Source organism: Equus caballus, chromosome 23 (genome assembly GCF_041296265.1).
Source record: "Equus caballus isolate H_3958 breed thoroughbred chromosome 23, TB-T2T, whole genome shotgun sequence".
Classification (NCBI taxonomy): Eukaryota; Metazoa; Chordata; class Mammalia; order Perissodactyla; family Equidae; genus Equus; species Equus caballus.
Window position 1 is genome coordinate 12,092,632 of NC_091706.1, and position 23,678 is coordinate 12,116,309.

Below are 23,678 nucleotides of genomic sequence, written 5' to 3' on the forward strand. Positions count from 1 at the left end.
CTGACTTCAGCCCCCCTCACACAAAGACTGACTAGCAACTCTGCATAGACAACACACCATTGTGAACACCTCAGAACATGGGGGTGAGGCTGAAGCAGCACCCTGGACTGCAGAGATCAAGAAGGGCCACATTATAAGAGTAAGAGGAGCAGTTTCACTCTGACCGCATTGCTCTTCCCCCAGGCTGGCATAGCACTGCACCAAAAGGGTCCATCTGAGCCTATGGTTTCTCTAGTTGGGAGAGGCCAAGGTGGACACCCAGCTCTCCCAGCATTGTAGCACGCTTCCCAGAAGGCCCACTCAAGTCTTGCCTCATGGGAATCACTGGGAGTCACTGGGGAAATCGTCAAGGCTCAACAACTGTGGATCAGATAGAGATGGGGAAGGGGGTTGGCACACAGATCTTGGTGAACTGCATTCCTGCTTGCAGCAGCACCCAAGCAGAGATCCCAGCGAGCGGCTCTGCCTGTCTGCACCGTAGAGCCTATTCTACAGCCGTGCCCAGGCAAGGAAGCAAGTTTGAAGCCCCACCCAACTGCTGAGCATAACCTCTAGTTCAGCACCACTGGAAAGCCTGGCCACAAATGCCTGGCAGCCTCAGAGTACCTGCTACAGCCCGCCTCGGTAGGGAAGCAAATTCACCACCCCACCCAACTACCAAGCAAAGTGAGCAGAACTGCCCAACCAGGAAGCCTGGCCAGAGAACTTGGGTAGCCACAGAGCCCATCCTACTGCCCAGCTAAGGCAGGTAGCCAAGCCAGCAGCCCTGCCCAGATGGTGAGCATATCCTCTGGCCCCACACAATGAGGGAGACTGAACAGTGACCCTGGGCAGCCCTAGAGCCCAGCCTATGGTATCACCCAGCTACAGAGCCCAAGCTACAATTCTGCCTAGCAGCAGAGTTCACCCTGTGGCTCTGCTCAATTGCTGAACACAGCCCACAGCCTCACCCAGGCAAGGAGTCCAGCCAGTGGCAACATCTGGTTGGGAAGCACAGCCTGAGGCTCCATTAAACTAGAGCAATTGTGGAGCCCAGCCCTGTAGCCCTCCCAATGGCAGCACCCTACCAGGGAACAAACTGCAACCCTGACCAAACAGAGGTGAGTACAGAGCCCAGCTAGTGGCCCCACCTTACAGCAGAGCACAGCCAGTAGCCCCACCCAACCAGGGATCCCTCTCAGTGGCCCTGCTTGAACATGGAGCCAAGTCAGCAGGCCCAACCACGTCAGATCCCAGCCAGTGGCACCTCTCCAACCTTAGGTCACCATCATTAGCCTCACACAACTAGAAATCCCACTAGCAAGCCATGCCTGCTGGCAGATGCTACCAACTGACCTATCCAGTACCCCAAGCTGAGGTGACTGATGAAGGTCTTTCCCTGCCAAAGTGAATCTATAAGGTTTGGAAGAGGAGACAGCTTACTGGAGGGCTCAGATACCAATGCAAGGATACAAAGATTGCAAAGAATCAGGTAAACATGACACCACCTAAGGAAACTCCGGTAACTGACCCTAAAGAAGGAGAGATCTATGAACTGTCCGACAAAGAATTAAGAATAATCCTCTTAAAGAAGTTTAATGAACTACAAGAACAAAGAACTAAATGAAAAAAGCATATGGCCACAAAAAGTCTTCAAATCACAAAGAGAGGAAGAGAAGAAGCAAGAAACAAAAGATCTTCAGAACAATCAGAAAACAGTTAACAAAAGGTCAATAGTAAGTCCCCACTATCAATACTTACTTTAAATGTAAATGAATTAAATTCTCCAACTGAAAGACATAGAATGGCTGAATGGATGTTTTTTAAAAACAAGATCCAATAATATGCTGCCTACAAGATGCTCACTTTAGCTTTAAGGTCACACATAGGCTGAGATGTAAGAGATGGAAAAAGATATTTCAAGCAAATGGTAACCAAAAGAAAGCAGTGATAGTTATACTTACATCAGATAAAATGAACTTTGAGCTAACAATGGTCATGAGAGAAAAAGAAGGTCATTGTAAAATGATAAGGGATTAATTCACTAAGAAGATATAACAATTGTAAATATTTATACACCCAGCATTGGAGCACCTAATATATAAAGCAAATACTAATTGAACTAGAAGGAGAAATAAGCAGCAATACAATAATAGTTGGAGACCTTAGTGCCCAATTCTCAACAATGGATAAATAACCCAAACATAAAATCAACAAGGAAACAGCAGATTTAATCACTACAGATGAAATAGACCTAACAGACATATAGGGAACATTCCATCCAACAACAGTAGAATACACGTTCTCCTCAAGCATACATGAAACATTTTCTACAATAAATCATGTATTAAGCAGGCCACAAAACAAGTCTCCACAAATTCAAGAAGATAGAAATTATATCAAGCATCTTTTCCAACCACAATGATATGAAATTAAAAATCAATAACAGGAGGAAACCTGGAAAATTCACAAATACATGGAAATTAACATATTCCTGAACAACCAGTGGATCAAAGAAGAAATTAAAAGGGAAATCAAAAAGTGTCTTGAGACAAAAATGGAAACAACATGCCAAAACTTACAAGATACAGCAAAAAGAGTTATAAGAAGAAAGTTTATAAATGCATACATCGACAAAAAACAAAGATCTCAAATAAACAACCTAACATTACACCTCAAGAAACTGGAAAAAGAACAAACTATGCCCAAAGTTAGCAGAAGGAAAGAAAGAATAAAAATTAGAGCAGAAACAAATGAAATAGAGAACAGGAAAACAACAGAAAAGATTAACAAAACTTACAATTGGTTCTTTGAAAAGACAAACAAAATTGACAAAACTTTAGCTAGATTAACCAATAAAAAAGAGAGGACTCAAATAAAATCAGAAAAGAGGATACATTACCACTGATACCACAGAAATACAAAGGATCATATGAGATTACTATGAACAATTACATGCCAACAAATTGTAAAACCTACGAGAAATGGATAAATTCTTACCAAGACTGAATCAAGAAAAGAAAATATGAACAGACCAGTAATGAATAAGGAGATTAAATCAGAAACCAAATGTCTCCCAACAAAGAAAAGCTCAGGACCAGATGATTTAACAGGTGAATTCTTCAAAACATTTAAAGAAGAATTAATAGAAACCATTTTCAAACCCTTCCAGAAAAATTGGAACACTTCCAAGCTCATTTTACAAGGCCAGCATTATTCTGATATCAAAGCCAGATAAAGACACTACAAGAAAAAAAAAAAACTACAGGCAAATATCCCTGATGAATAGAGATATAAAAATTCTTCCATAGAATACTAGCAAACCTCATTCAACAGCATATTAAAAGGATCATATACCATGATCAAATGGGATTCATCCCTTGGATGCACAGATGGCTTGACATGCAAATCAATAAATGTGATATACCAAATTAATAGAATGAAAGATAAAAATCATATGATCATTTCAATAGATGCAGAAAAAGCATTTGACAAAAGTCAACATTCTTTCATGATAAAAACTCTCTGAAAATTGGGTATAGAAGGACTGTACCTCAACATAATAAAGGCCATATATGACAAAACCACAGCTAACATCATACTCAATGGGGAAAGGTTGAAAGCTTTTCCTCTAAGATCAGGAACAAGACAAGGGTACCCATTCTCACCACTTCTGTTCAAGGTAGTACTGGAAATCCTAGCTAGCACAACTAGTCAAGAAGAAGAAATAAAAGGCATTCAAATCAGAAAGGAAGAAGTAAAATTGTCTCTATTTGCAAACGGCATGTTCTTATATATAGAATACCCTAAAGACTCCTCCAAAAAACTGATAGAACTTATAGATGGATTCAATAATGTTGCAGGATAGAAAGCCAACATACAGAAATCAGTTGCATTTCTATACACTAACAACCAATTATCTGAAAAGGAATTTTAAAAGTCCCATTACAGTAGGACAAAAAAAAAATAAAATAAAATACTTAGGAATAAATTTGACAAAGTAGATGAAAGATATGTACACTAAAAACTATTAGATATTGATGAAAAAAATTGAAGAAGGTACAAATAAATGAAAGGTATTCTATGTTCATGGATCTGAAGAGTTAATATTGTTAAAACACCCGTACTACTCAAAGCCGTCTATAGATTCAGTGCAATCTCTATGAAGATTCCAACGGCGTTTCTTACAGAAATAGAAGAAACAATCCTAAAATTCATATGGAACCACAAAAGACCCCAAATACTCAAAGCAATTTTAAGAAAGAAGAACAAAGCTGGAGGCATCACACTTCCTGATTTCAAACTTTATTACCAAGCTGTAGTAATCCAAACAATATGGTACTGGCATAGAAATAAACAGATAGACCAAGGGAACAGAATCCAGAGCCCAGAAATAAACTCACCCATATGCAATCAACTAATGTTTGACAAGGGAGCCAAGAACACTCAATGGGGAAATGATAGTCTCTTCAATAAACAGTGCTGGGAAAACTGGATATTCACATGAAAATGAGTAAGACTAGACCCCTATCTTATACCATTCACAAAAATAAACTTTAGTTGGATTACAAGCTTAAATGTAAGAACTGAAACTGCAAAACTCCTAGAAGAAAACATCGGGGGAAAGCTCCTTGACATTGGTCTTGACAATGACATTTTGGATATCACACCAAAAGCACAAGCAATAAAAGCAAAAATAAACAAATGGCACTATATCAAACTAAAAAGCTTCTGCATAGCAAATGAAACCATCAACAAAATGAAAAGGCACCCTACAGGAATGGGAGAAAATATTTTCCAACCATCTATCTGGTAGAGTTGATATCCAAAATATATAAGGAACTCACACAACTCAGAAAAAAATCATCTGATTAAAAAATGGGCAAAGGACCGGGGCTGGCCCAGTGGCACAGCAGTTAAGTGCACACATTCGCTTTGGCAGCCAGAGTTCACCACTTCGGACCCTGGGTGCAGACATGGCACCACTTGGCAAGCCATGCTGTGGTAGGCGTCCCACATATAAAGTAGAGGAAGATGGGCATGGATGTTAGCTCAGGGCCAGTCTTCCTCAGCAGAAAGAGGAGGATTGGCAGCAGATGTTAGCACAGGGCTAATCTTCCTCAAAAAAAAAAAAAAAATATATATATATATATATAAATGGGCAAAGGACCTAAACAGACATTTTTTCCAAAGAAAATATACAAATGGCCAACAGATACATGAAAAGATGCTCAACATCACTAATCATCAGGAAATGCAAATCAAAATCACAATGAGATATCAACTCACACATTTTAGAATGGCTATTATCAAAAAGATAAGAGATAAGAAGTGCTGGCCAGGATGTGGAGAAAAGTGAACACTTGTGTACTTTTGGTGGGGTTGTAAATTGGTACAGCCACTGTGGAAAACAATACGGAGGTTCCTCAAAAAATAGAAACAGAACCACCTAATGATCCAGCAATTCCATTTCTGGGTATATATCTGAAGGAAATGAAATCACTATCTCAAAGAGATATCTGCACCCTTGTGTTCATTGTAGCATTATTTACAATAGCCAAGATGTGGAAACAATGTAAATGTCCATCAATGGATGAATAGATAAAGGAAATGTGGTATATTTACTGAATGGAATATTGTTTGGCCATAAAAAAGAAGGAAATTCTGCCATTTGTGACAACATGGATGAACCTTGAGGGTATTATGCTATGTGAAGTAAGACAAATAGAGTTGAACAAATATTGTATGATTTCACTTGTATGAGGATTCAAAAAACCAAATTCACAGAAATAGAAAGTAGATTGGTGGTTACCAGAGGTGGGGGTTTGGGGGAAATGGGTGAAAGTGGTCAAAGGGTACAAACTTCCAGTTATAAAATAAAGATGTTATGGGGATCTAATGTAACTATGGTGACTATAGTTAACAATATCGTTTTGTGTGCTTGCAAGTTGCTAGGACAGTAAATCTTAAATGTTCTCACCATAAACAAAAAAATGGTAACTATGTAAAGTAATGGATATGTTAACTAACCTTATTGTGATGATCATTTTGCAATATATGCATATATCAAATCATCACACTATACAGCTTAAACTTACATAGTTGTATATGTCAATTACATTTCAATAAACCTAGAAAAAGAATTCTCTATCTTTTCATTTTGTGTACACTTTTTTCTTTGGGACAATGAGGTTAAGCTCAAATGGACCAATGGTTTTCGTGAACTGCTGAAGTAGCTTTTTATCACACCAACCAATTCTCCAACTCTCCAGACACTGACTAGGTCTCCTACAATTCAACTCAATTCTGACAATAAACTACCCCAAGTTAGTGTCAGACTCCACACGTTTAAGGGCTTAATCCCACAAGACTGCCCTCGCTCCATATGTCAGCCACAAATATCAGGCAGTTCCCCAGGTTACCCACACTTCTGCCCAACTTGGCTATATAACTGGGGAATTCCCACAACCCCCTTTCCTTTGAGGTTCAATAATTTGCTAGAAGAACTCAAAGAACTCAGGGAAACACTTATGTTTACCAGTTTGTGATAAAGATACAACTGAAGAACAGCCAGATGGAAGAGATGCTTGGGGCAAGGTATGAGGGGGGGTGCATGGAGCTTCTATGCCCCCTCCAGGCATGCCACTCTCTCAGCAAGTCGATATGTTCACCAACCTGGAAACTCTAAATCTCATTGTTCAAGAGTTTTTATCACGTTCAATCGGCAGCCCTCCCTCCCCTTCCTGGAAGTTGGTGGGTCGAGCTAAATGTTCCAGCCCTCTAATTACTAGGTCTTTCTGGTGACCAGCACCATCCTGAAGCTATCTAGGGACCCCAGCCTAAGTCACCTCATTAGTATAAATTCAGGTGTGATGGAAAAGGGCTTATTGTAAATAATGAAAGACACTCTTATCACTCGGGAAAGTCCACGAGTTTTAGGAGCTCTGTGCCAGGAACCAGGAACAAAGACCAAATATATTTTTGTGTTATACCACAGAATTCAACATGGAATCTCGGCCAAGAGTGGCGCTAATTATGCAGCCCAAAACTCCATGAGGCCTAGCAGAGGTTGTCTGCTGTGGGGCTGTCATGGTACCAAAGGTCATGCACTACTAAGAGATCTAAGCACTTCTGGCTAGCCAGAGAGGAGACACCTTAATGATACTTTAGCATTTCAGTGAAACATTGAGTAAGGACTGCACCCTAGCAAAGGGACCATGCCCTAGGATTAAGTTCAATGCCATATTAAACACAACTTCTCAAAGTAAAAACAAATCCCAACACAGCAGAAAGGGCCCACCAGTAACTCAACTGCCTGAGTGAACAAAATTCAAAAATTCTTACGAAGAAAACACATCCAGAAACCATAAATCATATGATCCACAATGGCCAGCATCCAAGCATTATTACTAGAAATGTGAAGCTGGCTAATGTAATCCAAAATCAAGGGGGAAAGTACCAATAAAAAATACTTGAGGGGCTGGCCCCATGGCTGAGTGGTTAAAGTTCCACGTGCTCCACTTTGGCGGCTTAGGTTCGTGGGTTTGGATCCCAGGTGTGGACCTACTTTGCTCATCAGCCATGCTGTGGAGGCATCCCACATACAAAAAATAGAGGTAGATTGCCACAGATGTTAGCTCAGGGCTAGTCTTTGTCAAGTGAAAAAAGGAAGATTGGCAACGGATGTTAGCTCAGGGAAATCTTCCTCACCGAAATAAAAAAGATACTTGAGATGAGCCAGACACTGCCAGTTCTCCTTGGACCCACCAGTATCACCCTTCTTTGCTTCTATACCTATACTAGACTCAATTCTTAGCAGGTCCTGAAAGGTGACCAATGAAAAGGTACACTACGCTCCAAAAGAAGTACATGATTTTTCCAATTTACACAGACAGAAATCTGGGGAATATGTATGAGAATGAATATTAAGGATATGAGATAACGGTAGCAGGAACATAAATTTGGATCGGCTAAATTATTGATATGAGCCTACTAAGAGAGATTCTGGATCCACTGTTGCAGTTTGGAAGGATAGAAAAGGCTCTAACAGTTTGATTGGTTGGCTGAAACAAGGGCCAAAAGATGGCCTACACCAGATGAGGTTGAAATATCAGAACTGCCTCAGTATGCTATAGAAGAAGGGATCCAAAGGCTTGGAGTGATTAGAATGTTAGAGTGGATTTATCGTGTTAGACCTGCCCATTCATCTCAGGAGAGTCCAGAGGACACACCTTTCATGACAAGTGCAAGAAATAAATTTGTGAAGGGAGCCCAAATAACCTTGAAGAGCACCATCATCTTTTTCCCTAGAGGTCATAAATTACACTGGAATTGCTGCAACTGAATTGGAAACCTACATGCAATGGGGGATAATTTGATCCTGGGGTGGCAGGGAAGAAATACGGGCACCTAATCACCAAAGGTGACGTGGGCATGGTTATCATAATGGACAGAAGAGTTGAAGCAGCAATCAGAATAGATTGACTTGCAGAGACCTGTGGCATTGGCTGGTTGATCATTGTTACTATGGTCTGAATGTTTATGTCCCCCCAAAATTCATATGTTGAAACCTAACCCCCAAAGTGATGGTATTGGGAGGTGCAGCCTTTGGGAAGCGATTAGGTCATGAGGGGAGAGCACTCGTGAGTGGGATTAGTGCCTTTATAAAAGAGGCCCCGGAAAGTTCCCTTGTCGCGTCCACCACGTGAGGACACAGAGAGAAATTGGCACTCTGCAACTTGGAGGAGGGCCTTCACCAGAAACTGACATGCTGGCACCCTGATCTTGAACTTCTAGCCTTGGAAACTGAGAAATAAATTTCTGTTGTGCATAAGCAGCTGAGTCTGTGGTATTTTGTTATAGCAGCCCTAATGGACTAAGACAATGGTGTTCCTTGAAGGAAAATCAATGGGCAATCTACTAAATTTTCACTTGATCTGTATAAGCGGAAGGGTTCTAGGTCACGTGAACAAAAGTCTAACTTGGCTTAAGAAAACAGTCATGTCCCCTCAATCAATTTCCAGACTTGAGCCAGTTTACAGACTGACTCATAACCCCTTGAGTGAAGGAAAGGCTGAGTCCTCTTGAGGAAGGACCCTGCTACATTGCTGAAACATCATACTGCTAATCTTTCTCCCAGCCTTCCACAAAAGGACCTACAGCCTTTTACCAGTGACAACATCTCTGGGATTGACCAGTCAGAGTAAGAGCTTATGGAGCCCAAATGATTAACAGGATTTCCGCTCAGGTCCATCTCACAGTGGGTCCAGTGAGTCCCTAAACCCATCCTGTGGTTATTTCCCCAGTTCCGGAATGGATCACTGGAATAGCAACTGGCAGAATCCCTACATTGTTACCCTGAACTATGGAGTGAACAGTATTATGGCTGAAAGGACCAAATGGAAGCCACTAAAACTGCCTCTACTCACAAAAAGAGTAAATCAAAAGCAGTGACACATTTCTGGAGAGACTGCAGAGATTAGCACCACCATTAAGGACGTGAAGGATGCAGGGGTTGAGGTTTTCACCACACCCCCATTCAACTCACCTATTTGCCCTGTGAAGAAAACAGGTAGATCTTGGAGAATGAGATTATGTTACGCTTAACCATGTGGTGATTCCATAGCTGCTGTACCAAATGGGGTTTCATTGCTTGAGCAAATTAACACATCCTCTGATACTTGGTATGCAGCTATTGATCTGGCAAATGCTTTTTTTCTCCATACCTGTTATTAAAGACCACCAGAGCAGTTTGCTTTCAGCTGGCAAGGCCAGCAATACATCTTCGCTGTCCTACCTTAGATGTATATCAACTTTCCAGCCATATGTTATAAATTAGTTCACAGGGATCTTGATCACCTTTCCCTTCCACAAGATATCACAGTGGTCCATTACACTGATGACATTATGGTGATTGGACTTATTGAGCAAGAAGTAGCGGCTACTCTAGACTTGTCACTGAAACATTTGCTTGTCAGGGGATGCGAAATAAATCTGATAAAAATTCAGAGGCCTTATACTTCAGTGAAATTTTTAGAGGTCCAGTGATGTTGGGCATGTTGTGATAGCCCTTCCAAAGTGAAAGATAAGTTGTCCACATCTGGCCCTTCCTACAATCAAAAACAAGACACAATGCTTAGTGGGCCTCTTTGGATTTTGGAGGCAATATGTTCCTCATTTGTGTGTCCTTCTTCAGCCCATTTGCTAAGTGACCCAAAAAGCTGTCAGTTTTGAGTGCGACTCAGAAAAGAGAAGACCCTGCAACATATCCAGGCTGCTGTACAAGCTGCACTGCCACCTGGGCCAGATGATCCAGCAGATCCAATGGTGCTTGAAGTGACAGCGGCAGATAGAGATGCTGTTTGGAGCCTTTGGCAAGTCCCCTATTGGTGGAGCATAGCACAGACCCTTAGGATTTTCTAGCAAAGCCCTGCCATCCTCTGTGGATAGCTGCTTTCCTTTTGAGATACAACTCTTTGTTTGCTACTGGGCCTTAGTAAAGAGACCGAACACTTAATCAGGAACCACCAAGTCACCATGAGATCTGAGCTGCCCATTATGAACTGGGTGTTATCTGGTAAGGGACTTGGAAGGAATATGAGTGAGAAATTTTTGACAGGGAGGTCTGGAGAAGAGGCTTGTGGAAAGAGTTCTCTGAATGGGAGAAAAACGTGAAGATATTTGAGTTCCATGTGAATGCTCATCAAAGAGTAACCTTAGCAGAGGAGGATTTTGAGAACCAAGTGGGTTGGATGAGACATTCTGTGGACTCCTGTCATTGCCCAGTGGGCTTATGAACAAAAGGCCTCCAGGGATGGAAGTTATGCACTTGCTCAGCAACAGGGACTTCCACTCACCAAGCGCAGCCTGGCTGCAGCCATTGCTGAATGCCCAATCCGCAGGCAGCAGAAACCAACACTGAGTCCCTAGTATGGTACTATTCCTTGGGGCGATCAACCAACTACCTGCTAGCATGTTGATTACGTTGGACAGCTTCCATCATAGAAGAGACACTTAACTTTGGAATAGATATTTACACCAGATACAGATTTGCCTGCATGCAGCACTTCTTATAGAATTCCATATCCACCATCATGGTATTCCATACAGCATTGCTTCTGATCATAAAACTCACTTCACATCAAGTGAAGTGTGATAATGGTCTCACGATCATAGAATTCACTGTGCTTACTATGTTCCCCGCCATCCTGAATCAGCTGGCTTGACAGAATGGTTGAATAGCCTTTTGAAGGTTCAGTTATAGCACAAGCTAGATAGCAATACCTTGCAGGGCTGGGACAAGGTTCTCCAGGAGGTTGTATATGCTCTGAATCAGTGTATGTCTAGAATACAAGAGATCTCTTAGATTAGTACTACTGTGTTGTGTGAATAAAGCTAATGGAAAACTACAGCAACTCAATTCAGTCAGGACTACTAATAGGCCAGACCATTCAGAATTAAGGTTTGGGTCACCCTACCCAGTAAAGAACCACCACCAGCTGAGGTGCTTGCTGTGGGCAAAGGAAATGCAGATTGGGTAGTGGAATAAGGTAGTTATAAATACCAGCTACGATCCTGTAACCAATTATAGTAGCGAGAACTGTAATTGTTATGTGTATTTTTTCCTTATTTTGTTATAAATGTGTGTGGATGTGGGGGGGGGGGGTGTGCATGTGTATGTGTTTATATAGTTTTCTTTCCTCTCTTATCCCTTATCATATAAGATGCATCAACTTTACATAGTAGCATTTAAGTTACAGGATATCAAAGAGAAGAGTGGACATCACCCAAGGACTTGGCATTCTCTTCTGGGGAAAAGGTTAGTGCATTTTTGGTTGAATGTAGGACAGCTGTATCATATTAAGTGGAAGTATGACCTTGTTATTGTCTTTATTTGGAGATTAAGTATAGTTTAAGGAGATGTATGGGTGCCAAGTTGACAAGAGGTGGACAGTGATGGTTAATTTTATGTATCAATTTGACCAGGCTATTGTGCCCAGTTGCTTGGTCAGACACCAGTCTGGATGTTGCTGTGAAGGCATTCTGTCAGATGTGATTAACATTTAAATCAGTAGACGTTGAGTGAAGATTACTGTCCATGATGTGTGCGGGCCTCATTTAATCCAGACTGCCTTCAGACTCAAGACCGAACATACACTCATGATGGAATTTCCAGCCTGCCCACTAAGCCTACAAATTTCAGGCTTGCCAGCCCCCACAATCACATGCTCCAATTCCTTAAAATAAATGTCTATACCTGCAGGACCTTTTTCTCTTGAAAATTCTGACTAATACAACACTCCTGTCTCAGTAATTAATAGAAAAACTAAATAAGAAATCTACAAGCCTATCAAAGACTTAAAAAACATTTTCGGACAACTTGACTCAGACATTCTTTTCAAATGCATGTAAAACATTTACAAAGACAGTCATATTCTAGGCCATAAGAAGTTTCAAGAGTTTTCTAAAGATTGAAATTTCAGAGATGATTTCCTGATTACAATGAAATTAATCTTAAAATCTATAGTCTTGTGTTATTGGCCTCTAGATTTTGGATGTCCAGATATATTCTTATGTGGTATTTCACAGAACACTCCATAGGCATTTTCTTGATTGAGAGTCAGTAAAATAATGAAATTGTGTTCATTAGTGCTTATCCTATGAAGGCAAAGCTATAAGATTGGCTGTTTCTGAGGTGGCCCAACCACTTCTGCTGTTTAATGGATGTCTCTCCCTGATAACAGCAGTATCCTCCTTTCTCTTGGGAAGTAAGAACGCTAAAAGTATATACAGAAATATATATATTTATATATACATTTAGATATATAAGACAGAAGGTGACAGAGCACAGTGGGACTGATGTGTAAGCTGCTGGTAGGGCACAGGCAGCGAGAACAGAAGGTGGATGGGAGCTAGACTTGAACTTCCTCTCGCGCCATGTGGTGGATATCTAACTGTGTTCCACGAAGGTGAATCCTGATAGGTTGTTGCTTCATGTCTTAGCAGGCTCAATGCAGTCACCTACATTTGTTATACCTAGATCCAAGCCCATTTTTTGGGTAATGAAAATATAATTTTCCAACAATTTTTTCCACCTCACAGCTGTCCCAAGTGTGTGTATATTTGCCTGTGTTTTTCACTCTACTTTTCATTCTTGACTTGAAATGGTTTACTTTTCAAGACAGCCAGTTTTAGGTCACCTACTTGTTCAAGATAATTTGTGAGATGTCTCCTCGTTTTCTTATAGATGAGAGTCAAGTCAGGATGGCCTGAATGGGAGGCATCCCACACTTTACAGTGAGGACCCAGTTCCCACTCACCTTCACAGGCCTTGTGTGCCTTTCCTGAAGCCAACCTGCTCCAACTTTAACCCAGCATCCCAAAAGTCAAAAGATAATAAACAGAACGTGAAGTTGCCTACCATAAGTACAACTTTTAAAGAGTTGAGATACTTCATGGTTATTGCTTAAAAGAGAGGTTGTGCAAATGGGAAGCGCCCAGCCCACACTATAAAATTATATTGCTACCTAAATCACTTAGAACATACGTCATTTCAAAAGAGAATATTATCTCTGGGGTGTTCCTAGAAATTCCACCAGCCAGATTAGAAAAAGTCAAATGAGTGTGGATTCTATCTGTGGGCCTCTAATAGGAATAGATTTAGGAGTTTCTTAGGAGTTGAATTCTGTCCCCTAAAAAAGATATGTTGAAATCCCAAGCCCCAGTACCTCAGAATGTACCATATTTGGAAACAGAGTTTTTATAGAGGGAATCAAGTTAAAATGAGGTCATTAGGGTGCGCTCTAATCTAATCTGACTGGTGTCCTTATCAGGAGGTAAAATTCAGACACAGAAACAGACACACACAGAGGAAAGACAATATAAACCATGCAGGGAGAAGAAGGCCACGTGATTGGAGTGATGCATCTACAAGCCAAGGAACGCCAGGGATTGCCTGCAAATGCCAGAAGCTAAGAGTCAAGGAAGGATTCACTCCCAGAGGCATCAGAGGGAGCACGGCCCTGCGACACCATGATTTCGGGGAGATGAGGATGTTCTCTTCTAGTATTTATGAGATTACTAAAGGGAGATACTATTGAAAGATTTTTAAAATTATCTGTAAACATCACACAATTCCAGATATTTCTCCAAAAAGAACAGGTTTAGAGAACAGCCTCTGTGTCGGAATCTCCAAGATCACCCTCAGGCTCAATGATTCATTAGGACTCACAGGACCCGGAAGTTATTATACTCACAGTTACCGTTTATTACAGAGAAAGGATACAGAGGAAAATCAGCAAAGGAAAAAGGCACATGGGGGGATGTCTGGAGGAATCCTGGTACAAGCTTCCGAGAGTTCTCTCCAAGTGGAGTTGCACAGGACATGCTGAATTCCTCCTGCAGTGACATGTGACGGCATGTACAGAGTGTTGCCAACCAGGGTAGCTCATCAGTGACTCAGTGCCCAAGGTTAGGGGCTGGTCACATAGGCATCCTCTGCCTACCACGTAACAAAATCCCAGACCCCCAGAAGGAAAGCAGGTGTTCAGCGTGCACCACATTGTTTGTACAGTTTAGGCACAGCGAGCCACCCTATCAGGTAGGGTTGATGACAACTGGTGCAAAAAGTCATGTTCACAGATGCCAGCAAACAGTCATCTGTGTGAGCAAGTCTTTCTGAGGATGATGTCTCAGGCCTCCTATGTTAACTCTCTCTAGCACCATCCCTCCCCTTGGCCCTTTGCCAAACTGTCTTTATAGCAAAATAATTATCCATAGGACTCCACGCTGCAGAGTAAGACCAACCGGCATTATGAATCTCGGTTATGCCCCTTAGGGGTTAAAACAAAACCCATTAATTATAAAGCTCTATCGTAGAAAGCCAGTTGGCTTCCTCCTCTAGTTTCTATATGAATCTTTTTTATGTGACCTGAGGCATCAATTCAGGCACAGGATAACCCTGGCCAGTAAACTGAAGCTGACCCTGAGCGGCTTCCAGCTGAGGCAATGTCAGTGGTCAGGGGGCGTCCAAAAGCACAGTCCCTGACAGCACGCTGCCACTGTTAGTGCCCTAAGCAGGACACACAATAAGCCCCACAGGTTAACAGAGGCCCCATTGCACCTCCATGGGACCCCCGTGGGGATCCTGCCCTAGGATTTCCAGTTCAGTTGGAAAAATTTCATTGAGTCCTTGGTTTTAGAGGGACTGCAAGATGGCAGTCAGTTCCAGTTTTGTTTAGCTGCGACACCGGTTCACCCGCCTCACAAGAGAGTGGCAGGAGCTGGGGCCACGCATGCTGTCCCACAGCCAGCCTGTCAAGTGTGATCGAGCTTCCGCAGTTGGTCTGAATCAAAACATTTTCAGTAGCTCAGACAGGCAGCAGGCGTTTTCCTTCTCCAGGAGGGAAAGCCTCCCAGAAATCTTTTGAAAACAAAGATTACTAATGCCCCATCTCCTTCTTGTCTTCCAGATTGCTACTGGGGTTTTGTGTTTTCTCCCATTGTCGCAAAATCAGTGTGTACTTTTCAGCCATCATAACTTCACATTTTTTTAATCATCCCCTACCCTCATCCAAACATTCATCAGGAAGAGTTGTACGCAAGAGGAATAAAAGTATTTTCACAAAGAAAGCATTTTTATACAACTTAATTAGAAAGACATGTCATGTTCAGTAATCAGTCAGGAGGAAATCTTGAATCTTTAAAAATTTCAAAATGGGTTGTCATAACGTCCCAGCTCTTCCATCCTGATGATGTATCTGGTGAGAATCTAGAAAAGATTAATCCCTTTTACAGGATAGCTGCACTTAATGATCAACTTGCTTTACTAAAGTGCATGTTCCAGGAGAAAGAAGCAACAGTTGAGTCAGGTTCTCAGTCTGTCTTTGCAAACTGCAACTAATTGGAAAGCCAGATACAATCAGCAACAACAGGAGCCGCCCCCGAGGGGGTCAGGAGTCCATTCGGCCAGGAGCAGGCAGAGAGTTCACAGTCCCTGCAATGTGACCTCCCCGAACTTGTAGTTTTGGCAGGAATGACCAGTTAGGAATGCAATCAGTCTTCATGTCAGGAATGTAGAGCTGATCAGCAGCCCAACTTCAGACGGTCCCATGGAGAAGGAACGCTTTCCTGTGGAGGTTGTGTGTAACCCAGGCATCCAGCAGCACCCTGGGTGCTGTCAGAGTCTGTGGCCCCACGCAGCCCCGTCCTGAATCTGCAGGGAGACACAGGCTTGGTTACGCCTGCTTTAGTCCACACACAGCAGACAGTGTCAGGTTTCAGCTAAGAGTCAGGTCCAGGCAGCAAGGATCTGCGCTGTAGGATTCCAGAAAAAAACAGGCTTCTGTTCTGTAGCAAAATACAACCCTGCACCGCCAGCAGCCGTGTTCCAAGTCCGAGTGACAAGCACGCTTCCGCAAACCCTGTCAATCTGGTTATTCTGGGTGTCAGAGTTGACAAAAACACGCACAAAGCCCAGGAAACTGTGACCCTGTAACCGTCAGACAGGCGATTTTACAAGAGCTCCTTAACTGCTTTTCAGAATCCCAAAGGGCATCTTCACTTAGAGGTCACCTCTCTTTTCATGTTGTCTGCCTTTTTTCAGAGGCTGCAAAAGGCAAAAGTTATAGCAAAAATCATCGCTTATGGAAATTTATTTTGGTTTTCATACTAAAGATCTTTACATTTAAATCCACTCACGAGCAGCAAAAAATAAGGATGTTATGTAACATCTTGAGTTTGTTTTTTGGTTTTGTTTTGTTTTTTAGTGAGGAAGATTGGCTGTGAGCTAACATCGGTTGCCAATCCTCCTCTTTTTGACTGAAGACGATTGTTTTTGACTGAAGACGATTGTCGCTGAGCTAACATCTGTGCCAGTCTTCCTCCATTGTGCACGTGGGACGTCACCACAGCATAGCTTGATGAGAGGTGTATAGGTCCGTGCCTGAGATCCAGGCCTGCAAACCCTGGGCCCCCAAAGAGGAGAATGCAAACCCAACCACTTCACCACCAGGCTGGCCTCTGTTTTTTGTTTTTTTAGCTTCCTAATCAAGAAATTATTTATGACGTTACAAGCATAGAATATTTTGCATTAGTTTTTATCATGTATCCAGATGCAACAGCTGTAAAATACAAAGCAGTTTTAAATTTCTCCTTTTCGCCCACTGTAAGTTTACTCAAATCTCCAGTGGCAAATTTCCCACTTACAAAATTAACCTTACAGCTGCCAGGTAATGCCTGGAAAGGGGTGAGGGGCTTGAAGCAGCATCTGAAGTAGGTTTTTTCCTTTTTCCTTTTTGTTTTTCTGGTTTATGTAAAGCTTTGCTCCAGCCTAGGAACCTGGTTTAATGTTTTATAGGAGAGAGCAACGCAAACTTTTAACGTTTTGGCCCACTGAGAGCTCACCTTTGGGAATGTTTCAGTCCTTTCTCTTCCCACCTGGAGGAGAGAACAAAAACCAAAGGCAACACCTGGGCTTATTTTTTATTTCGTTTTGTTTTTTTGCTTTTCTTTGTACCGAAAGATTTTACCAGTTTGTCCCCCTGCCAGCAGCATCTGAGAGAACACAGCCTTGCAGCCGGCACTCCTTAGGAGGCTGGAGCCTGCTGTGCACAGCTGAGAATTTGACTCTACTGTTTCGTATTTCTTTTTTTAAAAACTGTCGTAAAATATACGTAACATAAAATTTGCCATTTACACCATGTGTAAGTGTACAATACGGCACATTAGCTACATTCACAATGTTGTGCAACCATCGCCACTATTGCCAAAACATTTTCCTCATCCCAAACAGAAACTCTGCACCCATTAAGCAATCACTCTCCCTTTCTTTCTCTCCCCTCAGCCCCTGGTAACCTCTATTCTGTGTTCTGTCTCTCTGTTGATGGACACTTAAGTTGTTTTGCCTATTGTGAATAATACTGCAATTAACATCCGTGTGGAAGTGTCTGACTCACTGCTTTCAATTCTCTTGGATATATAACTAAGAGTGGGATTTCTGGGCCCCCACGACTGTTCTCAGATGCAATGAGTCACTAGAAGGACTCACAGGACCCAGAAGTTACTATACTCCTGGTTACTGTTTACTACAGAGAAAGGATACAGAGGAAAATCAGCAAAGGAAAAAGGAGCATGGAAGGAAGTCCAGAGGATTCATACCAGGCACAAGCTTGCATGTTCTCTCCCAGTGGAGTTGCACAGGACAGGTTTAATTCCTCCTGCAGTGACGTGTGACAACACTTGCAGAGTGTTGCCAGCCAGGGTTGTTCATGAGCGATTCAGTGCCTGCTAGGGACTGAATGTGTGCCCCCAAAATTTATATGTTGAAACCCTAATCCTCAAAATGATGGTATTTTGAGATAAGGGCTTTCAGAGGTAGTTAGATCATGAGGATGGAGCCCTCGTGATGGCGTTAGTGACCTTAGAAGAAAAGATATGAGAGAGCCTGTTTCCCCCCGCTGCTCTCCACCATGTGAAGATAAATGCGAGGGTGGCCACCTGCAATGCAGGGGTCGGTGGCACACAACGCGCCAGATCCTCTGGCTCTCTGATCTTGGACTTCCCAGCCTCCAGAACTGTGAGAAATAATTGTTTGTTCTTTAAACCACCCGATGTGTGCTAACTTATTATAGCAGTCAGAACTGACTAAGATAGTGCCAAAGATTTTTATTGGGGGCTGGTCACATCGGCACCCTCTGCCATTATAATACATACCAAAATTTCAGACTCCCAGAAGGAAAGCAGGTATTCCACATAAACCATTGCACAGTTTAGGCACAGGAAACCAGCCCTATCAATTAGGGAAATGGTGGCAGCTCTCACAAAATCTGTTTCCAGAAGACAAGCAAAGGTCAATCCTGCAAGCAGGCCTTTCTAAACATGGCCATGTCAGGCTTGTTGTATTAACTCTGTTCTGCACTGGCACCCTCCTAACACTCAGTGGATCACTGTAGTAGACCTAAACAGCCTTTGAAGGAATAGGGACCAGAGAACTTTGATAAGAAAAATACTAGTGTATCACAAAAAAGGTGGGGAAATTAAGCATAAAAATTTTAAACATCCACTCATCTATCATAGAGACTTATGCACATTTAATATTTGGCCATAATTCATTAAAATTTCACCTTCTAATCATCTTTTTTTCCTAGCGTTTCCTATATTTTTTATTTTTTATCGCAATAACTGGATTATAACATTATATAGCTTTCAGATGTACATCGTAATATATTTCGAATTCTGTGTAGATTATATCATGTTCAACACCCAAAAACTAATTATAGTCCATCACCAAAAGTGTGAGCCTAGTCACTCCTTTTGCCCTCCTCCCTGCCCACTCCCCCCTGCCCCTATGGTAACCGCCAATCCAATCTCTTTTGCTATGTGTTTGTTTGTCGTTGTTTTTATCTTCTAGTTATGAGTGAAATCATATGGTATTTGACTTTCTCCCTCTGACTTGTTTCACTTAGCATAATGCCCTCAAGGTCCATCCATGTTGTAACAAATGGCTGGATTTCATCCTTTCTTATGGCTGAGTAGTATTCCATTGTGTATATAGACCACATCTTCTTTATCCATTCATCCCTTGATGGGCACCTAGGTTACTTCCAAATTTTGTCTATTGTGAATAATACCGCAGTGAACATAGGGGTGCATGTATCTTTATGCATTTGTGTTTTCAAGTTCTTTGGGTAAATACCCAGCAGTGGAATAGCTAGATCATATGGTAGATCTATTCTTAATTTTCTGAGGATACTCCACACTGCTTTCCATAGTGGCTGCACCAGTTTGCACTCCCACCAGCAGTGTATGAGAGTTCCCTTCTCTCCACATCCTCTCCAACACTTGCTTCCTGTCTTGTTAATTATAGCCATTCTGACCGGAGTGAGGTGATCTCTCATTGTAGTTTTGATTTGCATTTCCCTGATAGCTAATAATGCTGAGTATCTTTTCATATGCCTGTTGGCCATCCGTATATCTTCTTTGGAGAAATCTCTGTTCAGATCTTTTACCTATTTTTAATTGGGTAGTTGGTTTTTTATTGTTGACATGTATGAGTTCTTTGTATATTTTGGATATTAACCCCTTATCTGATATATGGTTGACAAATATCTTCTCCCAGTTGTTAGGTTGTCTTTTTGTCTTGTTGATGGTTTCCTTTGCTGTGCAGAAGCTTTTTAGTTTGTTGTAGTCCCATTTGTTTATTTTTTCTTTTGTTTCCCTTGCCTGGTCAGATGTGGTACTTGAAAATAAGCTGCTAAGACCGATGTCAAACAGCACACTGCCTAAGATTTCTTCTAGAAATTTCATGGTTTCGGGTCTTGCATTCAAGTCTTTAATCCATTTTGAGTTGATTTTTGTGCATGGTGTAAGGGAATGGTCTATTTTCATTCTTTTGCATGTGGCTGCCCAGTTTTCCCAACACCATTTATTGAAGAGACTGTCCTTTCTCCATCGTATGCTCTTGGCTCCCTTGTCGAATATTAGCTGTCCATAAACGTGTGGGTTTATTTCTAGGCTCTTGATTCTGTTCCATTGATCCATGTGTCTGTTTTTGTGCCAGTACCATGCTGTTTTGCTTACTATGTCTTTGTAGTATATTTTGAAATCAGGGAGTGTGATACCTCCAACTTTGTTCTTTTTTCTCAGGAATCCTTCAGCTATTCTGGGTCTTTTGTTGTTCCTTATAAATTTTAGGATTCTTTGTTCTGTTTCTGTGAAAACTGTTGTTGGAACTTTGATGGGGATTGCGTTGAATCTATAGATTGCTTTAGGAAGTATGGACATTTTAACGATGTTAATTCTTCCAATCCAAGAGTCCAGAATATCTTTCCATTTCTTTGTGTCTTCTTCAATTTCTTTCAACAATGTTTTATAATTTTTGGTGTACAGATCTTTCACCTCTTTGGTTAAGTTTATTCCTAGGTATTTTATTCTTTTTGTTGCAATTGTAAATGGGATTGTATTCTTAATTTCTCTTTCTGCTACTTCATTGTTGGTGTATAGAAAAACAACCAAGTTTTGTATGTTGATTTTGTATCCTGCAACTTGACTGTATTCCTTTATTATTTCTAAAAGATTTTTAGTGGATTCTTTAGGGTTTTCTGTGTGTAAAATCATGTCACCTGCAAATAGTGACATTTTTACTTCTTCGTTTCCAACATGGATCTCTTTTATTTATTTTTCTTGCCTGATTGCTCTGGCTAGGACTCCCAATACTATGTTAAATAAGAGTGGTGGACATGGGCATCCTTGTCTGGTTCCTGTTCTTAGAGGGATAGCTTTCAGTTTTTCTCTGTTGAGAATGATATTTGCTGTGGGTTTGTCATATATAGCCTTTATTATGTGGAGGTATTTTCCTTCTATACCCGTTTTACGTAAAGTTTTTATCATAAATGAATGCTGTATCTTGTCAAATGCTTTCTCTGCATCTATTGAGATGGTCATGTGATTTTTACTCTTCATTTTGTTAATGTGGTGTATCACGTTGATAGATTTGCTGATGTTGAAACATCCCTGCATCCCTGGAATGAAATCCACATGATCATGATGTATGAGCTTTTTAGTGTATTGTTGTATTCGATTTGCTAGCATTTTGTTGAGGATTTTTGCATCGATGTTCATCAGTGATATTGGTCTGTAATTTTCTTTTTTTGTGTTGTCTTTGTCTGCTTTTGGTATTGGGATAATGTTCACTTTGTAGAATGAGTTAGGAAGCCTCCCCTCCTCTTCAATTTTTTGGAAGAGTTTGAGAAGGATAGGTATTAAGTCTTCTTTGAATGTTTGGTAGAATTCACCAGGGAAGCCATCTGGTCCTGGACTTTTATTTTTTGGGAGGTTTTTGATTGCCGTTTCAATCTCCTTACTGGTGATTGGTCTATTCAAATTCTCTACTTCTTCTTGGTCCAGTTTTGGAAGGTTGTATGTTTCTAAGAATTTATCCATTTGTTCTAGACTATTCAATTTGTTGGCATATAGTTTTTCATAGTATTCTCTTATTATCTTTTGTATTTCTGAGGTGTCTGTTGTAATTTCTCCTCTCTCATTTCTGATTTTATTTATTTGAGCCTTCTCTCTTTTTTCCTTGGTGAGTCTAGCTAAGGGTTTGTCCATTTTGTTTATCTTTTCAAAGAACCAACTCTTAGTTTCATTAATTTTGTCTATTGTTTTTTTAGTCTCTATTTCATTTATTTCTGCTCTGATTTTTATTACTTCCTTCCTTCTGCTGACTTGGGGCTCTGTTTGTTCTTCTTTTTCCAGTACCTTTAGATGTGCTATTAGATTGTCTATTTGGGATTTTTCTTGTTTGTTGAGGTAGGGCTGAATTGCTATAAACAGCCCTCTTAGAACTGCTTTTGCTGTATCCCATAGATTTTGGCATGTCGTGTTTTCATTTTCATTTGTCTCCAGGAATTTTTTTATTTCTCCTTTGGTGTCTTCATTGACCCAACTGTTGTTCAGTAGCATTTTGTTTAATCTCCACATTTTTGTGCCTTTTCTGGTTTTCTTCCTGTAATTGATTTCCAGTTTCATACATTTGTAGTCAGAAAAGATGCATGGTATTATTTTGATCTTCTTGAATTTATTGAGACTTGTTTTGTGGCCTAATATGTGATCAATCCTTCAGAATGTTCCATGTGCATTTTAATAGAATGTGTATTCTATGGTTTGGGGATGGAATGTTCTATATGTAATCACTAAGTCCATCTGGTCAAATGTGTCATTTAAGGCCAATGTTTCCTTATTGACCTTCTGTTTGGATGATCTATCCATCGGTGTAAGTGAAGTGTTAAAGTCCCCTACTATTATTATGTTACTGTCTATTTCTCCTTTTGTGTCTGTTAGTAATTGCTTTATATATTTAGGTGCTCCTATATTGGATGCATAGATATTTACAAGTGTTATGACTTCTTGTTGGATTGTTCCCTTTATCATTATGTAGTGCCCTTCTTTGTCTCTTGTTACAGTTTTTGTTTTAAAGTGTAATTTATCTGATATAAGTATTGCTACTCCCACTTTCTTTTCTTTGCCATTTGCATGGAATATCTTTTTCCGTCCTTTCACTTTCAGTTTGTGAGTGTCTTTAGGTCTGAAGTGTGTCTCTTGTATGCAACATATATATGGGTCTTGTTTTTTATCCAATTTGCCACCCTATGGCATTTGATTGGAGCATTTAGCTCATTGACACTTAAAGTAGCTATTGATAAGTATGTATTTACTGCTCTCTTGTTACTTTTTTGGGGGATGTTTTAGTAGTTCTTCTCGGTTCCTTTCTTTTTCTCTTGCTCTCTTCCCTTGTGGTTTGATGGCTTTCTTTAGTAATATGTTTGATTTCTTTTGTCTTATTTATTTGCTTACTTATTATAGGTTTCGGATTTGTGATTACCATCAGGTTCATATATAGTATTCTACGTATATAGCAATCTCTATTGAGTTGATAGTCCTTTTAGCTTGACCTCTTTCTAAAAGCTCTACTTTTTCACTCCCCTCATCCCACATTTTATGTTTTTGAAATCATCTGCAATCTCTTGTTTTGTGTGTGTCTATCCGTTACCCTCTTGTCATTGAAATAGGTAATTTTGCAACTTTTGCCTTTTAACCTTCATATTATCTCCACAGGTGGTTGATCTGCTACCTTTTCTATATTTTTACCTTTACCAGTGATTTTATTTCCTGATTTTTTGGGGGGAGGGTTGATAATTTTT